Raw genomic sequence first — 16,132 nt, forward strand, 5'->3', positions numbered from 1 at the left:
GGGATGTTTTCCTTTTCTGAAGCACATTTAACCCTGTCTGGATGCTACTAAATTCCTGTAGTACCACACTAAAAATACAGCCTTTTCCCTACAGGAGACCAAAAAGATTACAGAGACTGAAGAAGCTCCTTGCAACTTCACCCACACACCTGCGCAAGGGTGAGGCTCCGTTTGCTTCCTCGAGGCTCACTTCTCATGACCTCATTCAAAATCCTGACTCAGATAAAACTCCCCTGGAAATCGATGGCTATATGGACTAATTAAGAACTTCTGGACTGGAACCAAACATCTTGTTGGAAGCCTAATTAGGGATGATTATAAGTTGATTGTCTACAGTAAATAAAATAGGCCTTCTTGATTTTCTTTTCTGCTCTTCTTGGAAAGTTGAGACTGACTACAGGAAAAAAGGTTGTGTTGATGTTGTGTTCTGGGCACGGCTGTATGCAGGTGGCCACTCTTTGTGAGTGTTCAACACTGTACAAATCTTCTTGCTAAAAAAAAGAAAGAAACAAATAATAAAAAGAAAAACAACCATGTGCTAAAATTCACAGCATTCTTTCAATGAATGTGCCTGGGCTCATTTCTCAGGAGACAGGGTAGAAACACCATTGCTTTACCCAGCTATAACTTAAAAGTTCTTTTGAAAGGATTGGTAGAAAAATTATTATATGAAACCTTCATGAGATTGTAAGTCTGGTCATGTGCTTCATTTCCATTACTATTTCAATTCTTTGAATTCTGTAACATGCTGTTGGCTTTAACTTCCCAGTGGGATCTAACCAAGCTACAGTCCAAGCATCACCAAAGTAACACTGAAAATCTCATAGGGAGTTTCAATGAGGAAAGAGTTTATGGATATTGTGCTTTTTATTAGATTCTGTAAAATAAGATTTAACTGTGAATTAAAAGATGGCAACATAAACAGCCATATGTAAAGAATTCAGTAATAAATGTGTACAGTATGGTACAGTCCCTGTGAGCACAGGAATTCCATGTCTAGCACTTGGATTATTATGTAAGAAAACTGGTCTTCCTCAGTAACAACAAATGAAACTAGTTTGTACTTACGCCGATGTTGCAGAGGCCTGACTGCTGATGCCAGGCAAGCTAGCTTGAGTATTTATTTACACTACAATCTGAAATACAAGGATTGTGTGACAAATTTTCAGTGGACAATACCAAAACACTAAAAATTGTCATTATAACTTTATTTTCTCTCTGCATGACCTGTAGAATTTCATTCATGCTGACATTCATGAAACAGCAGTTTTCCAAAAATAAGCACAGAATAGTAGGGTTTTGTGCAATATATTTCAGATGTGGTAATCTTTCTCTGACTCCATTTCTTTCCTTGACCAGGTGGGGGTGTTCTTGGCATAACATTTCTCAAGAGTAAGATCCAGAAATACATGGTAATTCTCTGCTGACATCTGAGAAGAGTTGGTTTTAGTCTATGTTCCAGCTCTGACAGCAAGCAGATGGGATCACCATTTTGACTGGATCACAGAAATGGTCTTATTCTGAGAGTCCTATTACACCAAAGTTCACAGCAGTCAGTCTGGGCCAATAGTTCTGGAGCAATGCATTATAATTAATACAATCACTGGACACAATGTGGAATAATTGCCTTAACAAAAGTGTTCTGTTTAGGGTTTAAATCCTAGCTGGGGGAAGATTTGGGGGGGGGGCGGGGGGAAGTAGTATGGTTGGGGGGTTTTTGTTTTTGTTAAAATTATGGAACAAAATAAGAATTCTGCATATAGTTTTCTGCAGTCTATAAAAAGTTAGCCTTTTTTATGAATTCAGTTATTTATCCTATCTCTGTGAGTTACTAGGTAGCTCTGGAACTGTACTAACTTAATGTTTATATGGTTGTATATAGACTTTTATCATTTAGTACCTTTATACCTAAAAAGAGGAAGGAGTAGTAGTTTACAATGACCCTGTTAGTGAAGAATTTTACAGGGTGGAAAAGGGTACAAGATTTCAAGTCACACAGAAAGACTGCAACCAAGCCAGGAAATTAAGCCAGGGTAGTGCTGAATATAAGACCATCTTTCCTATTTTATTCTCACTCTTAAAGTTTACTAAAAATAGGAGTTAAGTAAGCAGCTCAGAGAACCGGTTCACTTGTTCCAGTGCCAAGAAGTGAGCGTCAAGAGAATTCATTCAAGTTTTGCAGACGTTTACATTAGAGCTGTGGACTTTCTCTTGACAGTGACTTCTGCTTCCCAAAAATGAAAGTGCTGTCACCTGAAATAGCTGCTCCCTGGTCACACAAGTGGGATAACCAACAATAACTGTGGTCACCATCATCATCGTAAGTGGTGAGCATTCCTCAGCTTAAGGGGTATCAGTCCATGAAAATGTGATGGGAAATTAATGAAGAGGATAACAATGTGGATGGAAGGGATCACTATTTTCCTTTTACAAACAGGAGTTGTAGCTGAAGTTGCTTTTCCAAATAAAGCATAAAGTTAGATTTCATGTTTCCTTTGTCCCACACAGTGATCTACCCACTAGCCTGTACTGACCCTTGTTAAGCCGAAAGGCATGTGTCTTCAAGAACACTTGTGTATTTGCTGTTGCCTTAGTAAACATTATCACCTTGACAGAAGGCATGTTTCAGCTTTTATTATTTAAATCACAAGCCAGCATTACCCAGGGGATAATATCATAGGTCCATATACATACTTTTGCAGCATATGATATTCCCTGCAGACTGAGCAATAAGAGATTATGCTCCATTTGTGCATATGCAGGAATCTGTGCACTTAGGTCTGCCATCATGTCCATCTACATCCCAGTTATTCTGAATCACTGAACTAATTTCAACCAAGTATAACAGAAGTTAGCAGGAATTAAATACCCAGTTTTGTAGGAATAGGTGGCTGAGCAGGAAAGAGTTGTTAGTGGTCTAATTGAGTCAGACCTTCTCTGATCACAAGGTTGCAGCATGCTCTCCACCCACTGGAGAATTCACACAGAAGACAACTATTATGGTTGCCCCAACCACAGGAAAAGTTTTAATTGGTATTCACACCAAAGAATCCAACCACAAGACACAAAAAAAAATGATGAAAAAACCTCAATCTTCATTAGCTCTGCTGCAGATGGAGCTGCTTGTCTCTCCAGGAACCACTCTTTATTTGTGGCAATTTTACCAGACTTTTCGTCTTCCATTTCATTTGAGCTAATCTCTCTCCATCTCAGCTGGCCTGCTGAGCACTGAGGAACCGAGGTATGACATCCCTGACTGCGGCTCGGTGAGCTTGGCTTGTGCCATTTCAGTGCTAGTGCTGTGCGATGCCTCCACATCCACTCCTTTCCAATCTCTGAGTTCTTTGAGCTATTGCAATGCAGCTGTGGATCAGTGAAGGTTTTGCAGGGAGCCCTTTTACATTTATGAAGGGAAAAAGTGTCTGCAACTCCTTTATTTGTCATCTTTTTCCAAAAAGATAGCCTCCAGTTTCCCAATGTTGGCTAATGGAGCCAGTGAGTGGGTTTTGGATCAAACGTGTTTCATCCCTAAACTAACTCCAGTCATCTGAACAAGCTTGGTACAACCTCCTTTTATCAGTAAGGTACTTTTCCCATCTCTATAAACCCCAGATTTTCCTGTCTTCGTGAATGGCCAGAGAAAGGCAGATATCTCTGAAGAGAGATGTTCATGCCAGCTATTTTTTAGGACATATTGTAGGCACTCTTTGGCAGTGCCTGTATGTTTTACCAATACGGGGGCGGCTCTAGATAAGTAGATTAGATTGGATATCTAAACTTGAACATAGTTGAAAATGTGTTAACAACATCTTATTCAAAATATATGGACTATAGCCTATCATGAACATAACATAAAGCAGAACATAATATCCAATTGAGAAAGGAGATTTGGAAGTTAGGTGATTTTTTTGTGATAACCCAATTATCATTGAAGTAACCTGGCATCAGCAGCCATCAGAACCAATAAGATCATGTTATCGAAACACCAGCTAAGGATGTGGACTTAAAATAACATTATTTTATTTTCACTAAATAGAAAATGCTGGGGAGGCAGTTGTGCTCTTGAGAAGAGCCAAGCAAGCTGCCATACCTTCTCTATGCCCATCTCCTCTACCAGCAGGGGAAGAAATGCTGACACACAAAAGTCTTGTGAATCTCAGCAGCTAGAGAGGAAAAAATTTCTAAAAAGAAAATCTCTGTTTTGTCCATTAAGGGCTGTTCTAACACCAGGGCGAGATGCCAGTGAAGACAGCCTGTTTCCACCCCAGACGGGAACTCTGTATTCTCTTTGCCAAGAGTAGGCAACAAGATACAGTCCCACATGATGACCATGGGCTCACAGAGATGTTAGGTGGCCCTTCACATTTAATTTGTAGTCGTCTTTACCTCTGGAAGAAGGGAAACCTTTAAGCTGTCATCCTTAGGTTCAAATCAGATGTGCTACTTTAACTAGTAGGTTCTTAAAATCCTCCAAACGCTCAGGTACTTTACATAAGTTACAAGGAAATGGAAACACAACAGTTAATGTTTTTTCAAAGTTATATCTTACCTTTATGGGATCTAAGCAATCCTTTACATCTCTAATTGCAATAAAACCTATTTTATGTTAACATATACAGCTTTTTGTTTCAGATTACTTTCCTAATATGAAAATTATGGACCTCTTTACACATCTTTAATATAAAATTCTGCAGTATATCACAAGTGCATGACAGTACCACTCTAGATTTTGAGGCAGGCTATAGGAGAAAAGCTATAGCATACTGAGATTGCTGAGAAATTTCAGAAGACTGCCTATCCCCAAACAAGTTTGGCTGCAGATTAATATCCTTTTGCTTTTGAAAATATGTCTTGGGATATGCAAAGGCCTCAGTCACACTTTTATATGTCACCCAAGGGCAACAGCATGGAGGGCTTTAACACAATTTAGGGGAAGCATCATCAGCCTTTTCTGAAAGATTTCTCCTTTAGGTACAGTTCTAGAAGTCCTTGATTTAATTTATAGATCTGACAGGGTTGGTGAATATAGTGGAAGATATTCCATTGTGTGTGATGCATGCTCTTCTTTCATAAAGTCAGCTAAATGGAAAGATGGAACCACAGTAGCCCACCAGGAATCCTTCATGAGCTATCCAGGGAGATACCTATTATCTTTTAATTTTCTAAAAATCTCAGAATTTCTCCTTTTAACATCTTCATGTGAATGTCAGGAAGGAAAGGACCACTACTGACAGATAAACGATAATATTTTATTACCTCCAATGACTACTTGTGTACCTCCCAAAATCATGTGCACAGTCTTGGCAAAATGCCAGGCATTTCTGTTCTGTTACATCGCAGCTGGCAAAAAGCCAAGGAATCAGCAGTTTTGGTTTCCATGAGGAGAAAATTCTTCCCAGAGAGTTCAGATGTGATGGGATTTTAATGTGATCCAGGATGTTTCTTAGGTCAGCGAGCCTTTTCTAGGTGGCGAAAGGAAGCGTTACGAAGAGGAAGGCCCTAAAACCTGGCATTCAGGGTGTTTTTCAAGGTAACTCTACCCCTGCTCTTGGCGTGTTGCCCCTCACTGCATGCAGGGAAACTGTATTCAGTTAACAATATCCATAACTAAGGACTTCATAGAGTTGTGACGAATGCAGCTGATTGATTGCTTTTCTCAGGCTTTGTTTGCTCTGTTTTTCAAGTGCAGACCAGCTGCTGGAAAATGGTATATCAATTCTTGCTGTAAGCCACAGCTCTTAGTACCGAGGTGCTACTTCAGCCTTTTCTGAGATCATCAGCTCGCCCAAACTGAAACTATGGACACTGTACAGGGGCATTTGATTCATTTTCCTTTTGTATTTTAGGCAGTATCTGTTAACATCCAAATTATTCTCCACTTCCTGCAATGCTCCCTAAGATAAGAGTGGTTCAAGAATGTCTGTTTGTGGTAATTAAACCATCATGAAAGTTGCAATGTCAGGAAATATATGGTTCTCCACTCTTTTTTCCCCTTCTCTTTTTTTTTTTTCCTCTCTTGCCAGCTACTTGTCTATTTATAGAAATATGCCTCACCATCTACTTCAGAGGCAGTGACATGGAGAAGCAGATATTTAGAGGAAGTCCATCTGCTTGACAATAACATCCATTACCTTTATCACCAGTGGAGACCAAAAAAGAATCGATTACAGTACTTCACTTGGGAATGACTAATTGAATTGTGAAATATACTGACACTCTGAAGTCACTGTGGTAAGCTAAATACCGGCACTCGTAAAAGGCAGGAAATGTAGATCAGATGCTGATTCACATGATTTGAGACTAGAATGCATTTTCAGTTTGTGTTGATGCTCTAAGCTTGTCTAATTTCCACCAAGTCTTATTAATCAAGGGTCATGGAATTAGCTCAGAAGAGAGAACTGCAGAGGATTTGCACCTGCTTGGTTCAACTATGAAATTAGCTCTAAGTGCTGAATACACCGCGTCCCATCCTACAGTCAGAGATGAGCTGTCAACTCCTTATTTAATCATAGAACCACTTAAATTAGTCATTTGACTGGCTTTAGTGGTACATCTATCATAGGCACTCTGTTCTCCTCCTCCACATGTGTTAGCACCTTCAGATCCTGCAGGTGATGGCACAGAACATAGGTAAGGGTATTGCTGGATGGCCTCACTGGGGGTGTGCTCCGAGTCCTCATCCTGCAGCAGTTCAGCCGTGTCGTTATATTACTGTACATTGAATAGCTCCACTGAACATCCCCCGGGGACTGGAACTTCATCATCTATGCAGCTAAATTGTTAGGCAGATCTTTGGCATGTCTTTAGCTGGGGCCAACCTCCCTATTCCAAGTGCCTCAGAAATGGTTCGGAAACTGTCACAGGGCAAATAGGCAGGAGGCACTTTGGGTGAATATCCTCCATTTGGGCATTCACACTGAGTGCAATGATCTCAATGCAGGTTTTACTGCGTCATTTGACCTTGGTGACAGAGAACAGTATGACCCTCATTTAATTTACCGGTGCAGACATTGTTTCCATGTTGCAACAAATAACCGTTCAACATAAAATACTGGAACTCAGGAAGTCTAGCCCAAGAAATTGAAATTTTGTATATATACTACAAAATTAATCAAATAATATGTTAATATTCAGATATAAAAAGCTGCACATGGATATAATATAATTATTATGCTTACTTAGCAACAAGCATGTGGTTCATTACTGAAGGAGACTTGCATGTGCTCAGGGGATCATCTTTTTGACATTCCCCCTGAGCTCCAGGAAGGAAGAAGGGGTGACCTTCCTGCCCTGATGGAATCCACCCTACAGACACATCCAAATCAAAAGGTAGCTTTTATTTCTAGGGCTTTCTGAAAAGCTTCTGAAGAGGAAAATGCTTTGGTCTTTGAGATGTCCTAGGGGCCTGATCCAAGCACTTTGCGAGCAAAGAGAATTGCTGAGTTTGCTACAGAAGGTGAAATCTCAGTGCCATTGAAATAAATGCCACCATCCGCTTGATCCACTGAAGTTAGGATTTAAGTCCATAATATTGAAGAAATCTACTTCCATATTGCTCAGCTTTAACTCTTTGAAATAACAATAGCTCAGCAACATACTTCAGTGGTAATGTACTCAAAGCTGCTTTTTTTTTCCACAAAGGAAAGAAAAACACACTCTACAGGTATACTTAATTGAAACTGGTTACTAATCTTTCTAATATATTTTATTTAAATCCTAAAAGGACTGGCCTTGCTTACAAAATGAAATAAAATATTAGATTCGCTGGATTCTCCCCTCCTAAATTGACTCAGTCTCATCTGTATCTAAGCAATTTGTGACTCATGGTGTCAGGAAGGAATGTCCCTGTTAGAACTGGTCAGGTTATTCACTATTAGCAGAAGAAAAACAAATTTCAGGAAAGAAATGTGTGTTTATGACCTGTGATCTGAAAAAGAGAAAGTTTGAGGAGTAGAAAGTAGGAGACTGTTTCTACTACTAAGCTCAAGGAGGAGGCGGGGGGAAGGGAGGAGGAAGAGGAGAGGTAAAAAGGGTAATTTGCTGCATATTTTTAGTCCATATTTACATTGCTAGATGCTTTGATGCTGGGCATCTCATGAGAAATGGTGTTTTAGGTACAATCTAACTGGCACAAGTACCTTTCCTTTTTCAGGCAGGATCAAGGAGTAATTTTACATACTGAACAGTAAATAACATGTACATGACCTACTGGATGTCATGATGCTATTGAGTGGGACTCAGCACTAATTCTATGTCAAACACTGCTGAAAGAGTAGTGTCCATAGCTTAGATGGACAAATAACAGGGGAAGAAACCGCTGAAGCTGAAGTAACTTGCCTATGGGCAGGTAACACCAAGTTGGCAGGACTGGGGATTAAACCTGGTTTTCTGACTCTTAATCCCATGCCCTGCTTGTTCAGTGATAATGGGCAGAAGTATAAAATGAAACAAGAAATTGCAACAAACTTCTGTATCTCTTTTCCCTCCTCTTTCCCTTTTCTTGCCTCCCTGTTGGCTTAAGGTAAAGTTTTTATTTAAAAAATTACTTCCTACCCAAACTGATTCCGTAAACCTCATTAAAATAAGCTTTGAATCAACCATGATATGATTTTGTGTTACATAATTTATTTTGAGTAGTTATTTCTGCTTGTATATAAGATGCAATGTGTTTATTAATATATGGACAAAGCTAAGAGGACAAAATGTAGCTTCAGAAAAATAACTTAAAGAATCCAGACTTGTTAAATAGAGATGCCAGGTCATTTATGCATACAAATGTGGGGGACATAGCAACTCTGTATTTTAGAAACAGGTTTTCATGTATGGTTTGGATGCCTAAATACACGTGTCTCAAATCTCTTGAAATTCAGCGAGTTTAGAAAACTTTGATGTCAATCTGAAAAATCAGATTTTTTTTTTACAAGTTCTTGAAGTGTATACAAGAACAAGTACACATTTTTTCAGTCATGTCACACACAAAAAATGACATGCACTCCAATCTCATTTCCAAGGGTTTACACCACATATTTTCAGTGCACCTGTTACTCAAATAAAAATTGCACTTCAAACTGAAATTTTGTCTGACTATGTCCACATCTGTAGTAAAAGTTGGCTTGCTACTGGAAAGTCAAATGCTAGAGCCTGAGGATGGTATTGAAGAAATGCTAACATAGATACTCACTTTTCCCATATTTTCAATTAAGTAGAGGATGAGCTTCTCAGATGAACTTAATTTTGTACAAAAAGGCAGTCATGAATATAGATGCACTGTGGGAAAAGGAGTCTGGCCAATGAACTGGAATGAGATGGCCAGGAATGCAAACTGTAATTCCTGCAAACTCCTTTGGCAGCAGCTAGTTGTAAGTTTATCACAATACAAGAATGATATTTGCCACAGGAAAGTCTGTTCATTTGTGTTTTCTTCCTGTAAATCTTTATGCTAGCATCAATTTGCAGCACTTCCATTTCCTGAAAAATTACCTTTAGTAATCTCATCTGGGAATTAAACCCATGTTGCTGTCAATATGTTTTACATTGTCCATAAGTGATGGCAAATGTGCAGCGTGTAGAGACCCCAACAACTGCTTAGAGCCTTGACAACTGCAAAACAAAGATGTTCTGTGCTGGCCTAAGCTTGCGAGAATGAGAGAAGTGCTGGAGCCAACCACATACTTTGGGACTTTTCCAACTCTGGCAGGAAAACCTTTTTTTTTTTTTTCTTTTTTGGTAACAAATGACACTAATGAGAACAATGAATTTCAGTAATTAGGTTAAGAGGCTTAAACAAACAACCTCACTAGAACAATGAAAGATGAAGATGAGAATATAGATTATTGTAAGCTTATTGTCATTGTAGACTGATAATGGTTTAGTGGGCTATCTGGCATTATTATAATTAATTTTGTCACAAGTTTTGTTCCAGAGCTGCCCATTTCTCTATCTGCTGTTCAGATTTAGAAGCAAATAAGCTGTATAACAGAACTGGAAGAAAGTAAATCTGAGAGCTACTGGGGGGTGAATTGACTGCACAGGAAGTAAATTCCTTGTTCAGTCAAAGAACAGCTGTAGTTTTTACAGAAAGGGATCTCAGTCCATGAGTTAATGTCTCTAAGCTTTTGGAGAAGAGCGTTTAAATCCCTGCTTTGCTGCACATTTTGTGTATGATCTTCAACAATTCACAAACCTCAGTTTCCCATTAGCTAAAAACTACAGTAAAAGAAAAAATTCTGTCTTGCAGGAGTTTTGCGAAGTTTATGACAAGCTCAGAGAAGACATAATGAGTTCATTTAAATGTCTTATGAACCACTGTAATATTTGAAAATTACCCTACTAATTGGCTTCAGCTGAAACCTGAAGGATGCTCAGTGGAAAGCCTGCCTTTGCATACAGGCTGGTGTTTTCAATGAGGAATCAGGTTTTTCTTTCTCTGGTGACATTCAATGGTTCTTTACAGGTGAAGTTGCTATACCTTTTCCAAAATGGCCCTTTTTTTGCTGTTCAGTCAGTCATGGCAAACATGTTTGCAAAGAGATTTCATTTTTAGAACAGTTAGTAGAGAAACCAAGAGGCACACTTCCACTGAAGTGGGGACAACTTCATTTTATTCTTCAGGACAGAGACTGCTGTAATCGTAAAAGTCAGCTTTGCTGATAAATTTCTTCAGGAACAAGTGGAGCTTCTTTCCATGCTTTCAAGCTTCCACAGCAGTGTAACAGGATGGGTTAAGTGATGGATAAAGGTAAGAGTGGTGTTGGACTGGAAATGTGCTGCTTAAAGACCATTGATTGCAATTTGTCTATATTTAAGGTGAGAAAACAGCAGATGTATCTCAAATATTAATTATTTTATATTTATTAATTACCTCAAAATGTCTTCAAAAGGGTTCAGTTTCCTAAGGCAAAAACAATTTGGAGAACCTGATGGAGAGGAGGGATTGGACAGGAAATTAGGCTGATAATGGGTTTTGCTTTAACATATATTTGCTACATACCTAAACCTTCCAATGATTGACATGCAAGTCTCTAAATTTAAAAAAAAAAAAAAGTCTGCTTACATTAAGAAGTAAGGCAACCATTGGGAAAAACAACCCATAATGATATATAATATGTAGGAATATCTATGCATGTAACTTGGAGGTTAAAAAAATACTGAAAAGAAGATGTGAGAAGCTAAAAATATTGAGGGGAAATGTCAGCATAATAAAATGTAGTTTTTAAATGTATATTGGAAGAAAAGTATGTCTTAACATAGAATTGTCTTGATGTTGGAAACAAATCATCAAATTCTTATTAGAAGACATAGACTAGTTAAAATTCATAAAATAGCTGGATTCCTAGAAGCAAAATACAGATGATATATTTCTACCATATAAGAACAGCAAACTTGTTTCTGGCTTATGGTCTGAGGGAAATATAAAGCAACTTGAGGTAGAATTAAACACTTTTAATTCAGTGGACACAGGCGGTTTGCACATAAATTGCTCTGGGAAATCTTTAATCCTGATTTTAACAAATTCTGGAATACCAGGAAAATTCCAGAAGACTGAAAGTGAACTTATGGTGTGCCAATATTCCAAAAAGCCTGACAAGATGACTGGAGTAAGTGTAGGTCAATTAGTCTGACATCTGTTCCAGAAAATATAACAGAAAAGCTGGGAAGAGAATCAGCTGAGAAATAATTAAAGGATAGAAATAAAATTAATTCCAGACAACATGGTTTTATGAAAAGCAGATCATGTCAAAGAAATCTCACTTTATTCTTTGATGAAACTGCAAGCTTGTTTGAGTAATCTGATTTTTGTAAAATATTTGAATTTAGCAGCACAGGATGTTCTGATTTAAACATTGGCATCATATACTATTAATAAAGCAAATGTTTTATGAATTAAGAACTGGTTAAGTGATAGATCTTAAAAAGAGATTGTCTCCAGGAAATTATCAACAGCTGAACATACTTATAATAGAGTTTCATGGGGATCAGTAGCAGACCTGATACCATTCAAAGACTTCACTGATTATTTTTGAAAGTAAATAATAAATCACTTATGATAACATTTGTAATTAAAATGGAAAAAAAAAAAACAACTTGGTAAAATAGTAAATAAGGATAAAGCAATGAGACAAGATGATGTGGATCTTTTAATAAACAGGACTCTGAAAAAGACCTAGGGATCAAAGTGAAGGAGCAACCTAATGTGAGGTCTCAGCGTGGTAAAAGTGCTGATAATTAGCTCTAATTGTAGCCTGTTTGCGAATGCAACTATGCTGTTCTCTGGATTCAGGCTCTTCAGCGTGCAATCAGCTCTGGTGTCTCTGTACTGCACTTCTCTACACTTCCTCTTCTCCTGGTTAGTATAAACTGAGACAGCTCAGATGCCTTGGATGCCTCTGCCAGCATGATGCCCTTGATCACAATCACAGTACTTTCACAGGGAGAACGTAATGGGTATTAAATAACCCTTCAATCTAGGAGGAAGGAAGTAACAAGAACCAATGTCTGAAGTTGAAGACATGCACATTTGTGTTAAAATGTATTATAGTTAGTGTATGCACATCACTGGAAGAAATTATCAAGGGAACGGCCAGCTTAAGTGCCTTTGGAAGCATATAATTTTGTGAAAGGTTGTGGCAATTTCCATGAGACCTGGGTGAAAAACACCATATAATTTTCTCAGTATTGCTTTTAAGAACAGTGACCTGGTAGCAATTTTTGTTTACTGCTTGGAACAATCAGCTTGCTAACACTGATTTTGGACTGGAACAAGTTGAAATCTCATACTCACAGACAGAAGAATATAATATATACAGAAGAATCTGTAAAGCAAAAGTTCATAATAGAAAGTACTAACAAGTCAAATCTGAAACTCTGCTCTCGGGCAACAAGCCTGCTGGTTGGAAAAAAAAGTCCTAGAATGGCCCATGGTTAATGCTTTTCAGATGACAGAAAGGGTATGACCTTGAGAGGTCATCCCCTATCTTAAGTCAAGATCAACTCCCCTGAAAGCTGATTAAGAGAAAAATGAAATGCCAGCAATGTTAAGCTCACAGGTATAAAAAAATGTCCTTGCTGTAACAACATAAATGGCTTCTAATCCAACTGAACTCCCTCCTAACCAGGCATCTCGGAGAAATAATAGCAGCTTCTCGTACAAACTGTGAAAGTGTGACCCTTCCAGAAGAATCCTTAAAATTCTCCAAATGTGCTGTTTTCTCAGAGACTGCAGACTACAAAACCAGAAGACACTGCAGCTGTGTGTTTGTAAGATAGTTTGGGTGAAGGATTAAAGAGTGTCCTGATCCTGATTCAGCGCAGCTAGTGTGGAAGTGCTGAACAGGTTGTATTTCAAGAGCAGAAGAACAATGAGATCAACTACAAGTGACTGAACTTCTCAACATAGACAAGGCTCCTTATTGGGAATATGCTCTTTTAAATTCAGATTTATAGGGGGATTCTGCAGTCAGTACCGTAACCTGCCTATAACCCTCCTTCTGCCCACTGCTGAAACAATAAACCTTCCAGACTCCAGTTACTGTAGAAACACTTATCCTATCTGACAATAGTATGCTTAAGGATCCTTAAATTAAAGGTTATTGATTTGGAAAACCACAAAGCAGTTCCCAATTAAAGAGTGATATTGAAATATTTTCTTGGTAAAATGACTTTAACCCCCCTACCTTTTTCAGTATTTTTTAGCTGGTGTATGTTCGTACTATACACATCTTCAGTACAATTTCATTTAGGGAATATTGCCATAAGTTGGGCTAACTAGGGGAGCATGCCACAGGCAGTGTTCATTTTCCGTTATGAATTATTTGGGGATGTAGACTAATGCTCTCCCATTAATGATTTGAATACAAGAAATATTGGAAGAGATATCCTCCATCTTTCTAGACAAAATAATTGAAAGAATTGAAAGAGTTCTGGTACAGCTGCTTTGGGAAATATCTGAACTGTTACTTGTGTAAGACAATGATTTACAGTCTACTCAAATTATATCTTACAAACCCCAGCCAAAGACCCTGAAGTTGCACAAACTAAAGAAATGTAGAACTTGAGCACATTAGATCAATTTAAATAAGCAAGACTTGACCTAAAAATAGTAATACCATCATCCATTTCTGCTCCCACTCGCTATCAACCATAGTGGTGGTCAGTCGAGAATAATGTATTTGGCTCCATGGGTTTGAATTTACAAAGACTGAGAAATTGAAATGACTTTTTTACATTTTATATTTATTGTAAGTGAGAACAAATTTTGAAACAAGGAATGTAGTTCTATCATAAAGGCACTTGTACCGGCACAAGGGATTAGGTGGGAAGAAGAAGTCGGGGTAGGGAGCGAGCAGGATTAGCCCGTCAGCACAAGGGTAGATTAGCCCAAAGCAGCTGCGAAACGTCACCCGGAGTCTCTCTGGTCAGGTTAGTCTGCGCTGGAGCCCAAACTCCCTGATGGCCTGGCTTGTGTCCCGAGCGAGGGGAGCAGGTCTCTGGGCAGGGGCCCTGTCTTACGCAGGAGCTCTAGCCACACGTCTGGTATAGGCACAGTTGGCTCAAGCCCAGGCTGGATCCCAGAGTGCTCCAGCAAGCAGTGCAGACATCACGGTGCTTCACGGACGCTCTTCTTATGCTGTGCGTGATGCAAACACACAATTAAAAGGTTGTGCCTGACCCAGTTTTAATGATCTTAAAAGACAAGTCTAAAGTGAAGGACGGGAGGTGGTAGAAACCAACAGATTCAGCACAAACAGTGAGATGCGTGGGAATTGCCACGGGAACGCCAGATCACTCGTCCTTCCATTAACAGCTATTTATACACAAGGTGAGAATCTACCTTTAACAGTTAACATACAGCATGCAAATCACTTGTCAATCTCAGCTCACACAGATGATGTCATTTTCTCCCGAGACCGAAGGCAGTACAGCAGCAGCTTGTGTCTCCACAGTGCTTTCTCTAATGGACATCACAAGCGTTCTCCTTTGGGATAGTATCCGCATTTCCTCATGTTTGCTTTGCAGTGCCAACCCCACTAATGGAGCTCAACAAACAACTCCGTGGCGGCAGGCTGGAAGCAGTTTATAATAAAATATGGGCACTGCTTGATGAGAAATGTTAAGAAGGTTATATGTTTACTATCAAAATTCCATAGCTGGATGATCAGGAGGATGGACAGCAGCCGAAATAGCCACTTCCCATCAACTGTGGTGGGTTACTTCTGTTCCTTTGTGGGCTCACCAGACTGTCTTCCCCAGGGTAATAAAAGCAGGTGGAGGAGACAAAATTGAAAAAGAAGGAGGAGAGGAATTTAAATAGTCTCTCTGAAGGGAGACATGCATTGCTTTTGCTCAGGTAAAGCAAAACCTCAAGCCTAATGTAGCAAAAGAGAGGAATGTGCAAAAGACCTCATGTAGAAGATGGAAGCATTCTTGTAGACTTATGTTGTATTAACCCTTTCCCTTGTTACACTGTGTTACTTATGTGGAGATTAAATTACTCTTTGCTTTAAGAAAACTGTGTTGGCTCATCGATGACAGGCCCTGAAGGGAAGCCTTTAAGCTGACTCAGGACGTGTTCAGTAAATGTATTTCTCAGTCCTCTGCAGTGTGGATTGAATTTACTGCTCTGCTCCTCTTCACAGAGGTTATCTAAAATATAGTCCTTAATAATTCTGTTGGAACACTACTCATGTTTTACTATAAGCACAAGTTTATGTTGCTGTAAATTTCTGATGAGTTATTCTGGCAAAAACTCACATACATATTCAGTTACATGAGTGCACAATTATCAGCATAGTCTTGTGTCTACACTAGCTATCCTCATCTAAACACCTCTATACCAGCACTTCTTCATTGCCTTGAATTGTAGCCATAATGTGCCGAATACAACACTGTGTGCTATGCTGCTGTCTTTCTTGCCTGAGGAAAGAATTAACCCTGAATTTTTAACTTGAACCATTAAAAGCCAAAGGTGTTGAAACTGCAGAATGACAGCTTTTCCTCTGTTCCTCCAACTTTCTGCATCACATTTAGCTTTATAGAAGTCTTTGAACTTAAGAGTTCCCTTTGGTGTAATGCTCAATAGAAAGAGAAGAGGCTTCAGCTGTGAGTTTTCTTATGTCTGCAGACTTCAACAGTC

General features: G+C 38.9%; 1 long non-coding RNA gene across 1 annotated transcript; it reads left to right on the forward strand.

The window, feature by feature from the left end:
* Positions 1-1,462: 1,462 nt before the first annotated feature.
* Positions 1,463-15,581, forward strand: LOC138689711 (uncharacterized). The gene is made up of 3 exons (XR_011328611.1): positions 1,463-1,552; positions 10,612-10,738; positions 12,281-15,581. It is a non-coding gene; the product is annotated as an uncharacterized lncRNA (long non-coding RNA).
* The last annotated feature ends 551 nt before the right edge of the window (positions 15,582-16,132 follow it).

Source organism: Haliaeetus albicilla, chromosome 18, assembly GCF_947461875.1.
Source record: "Haliaeetus albicilla chromosome 18, bHalAlb1.1, whole genome shotgun sequence".
Taxonomy (NCBI): domain Eukaryota; kingdom Metazoa; phylum Chordata; class Aves; order Accipitriformes; family Accipitridae; genus Haliaeetus; species Haliaeetus albicilla.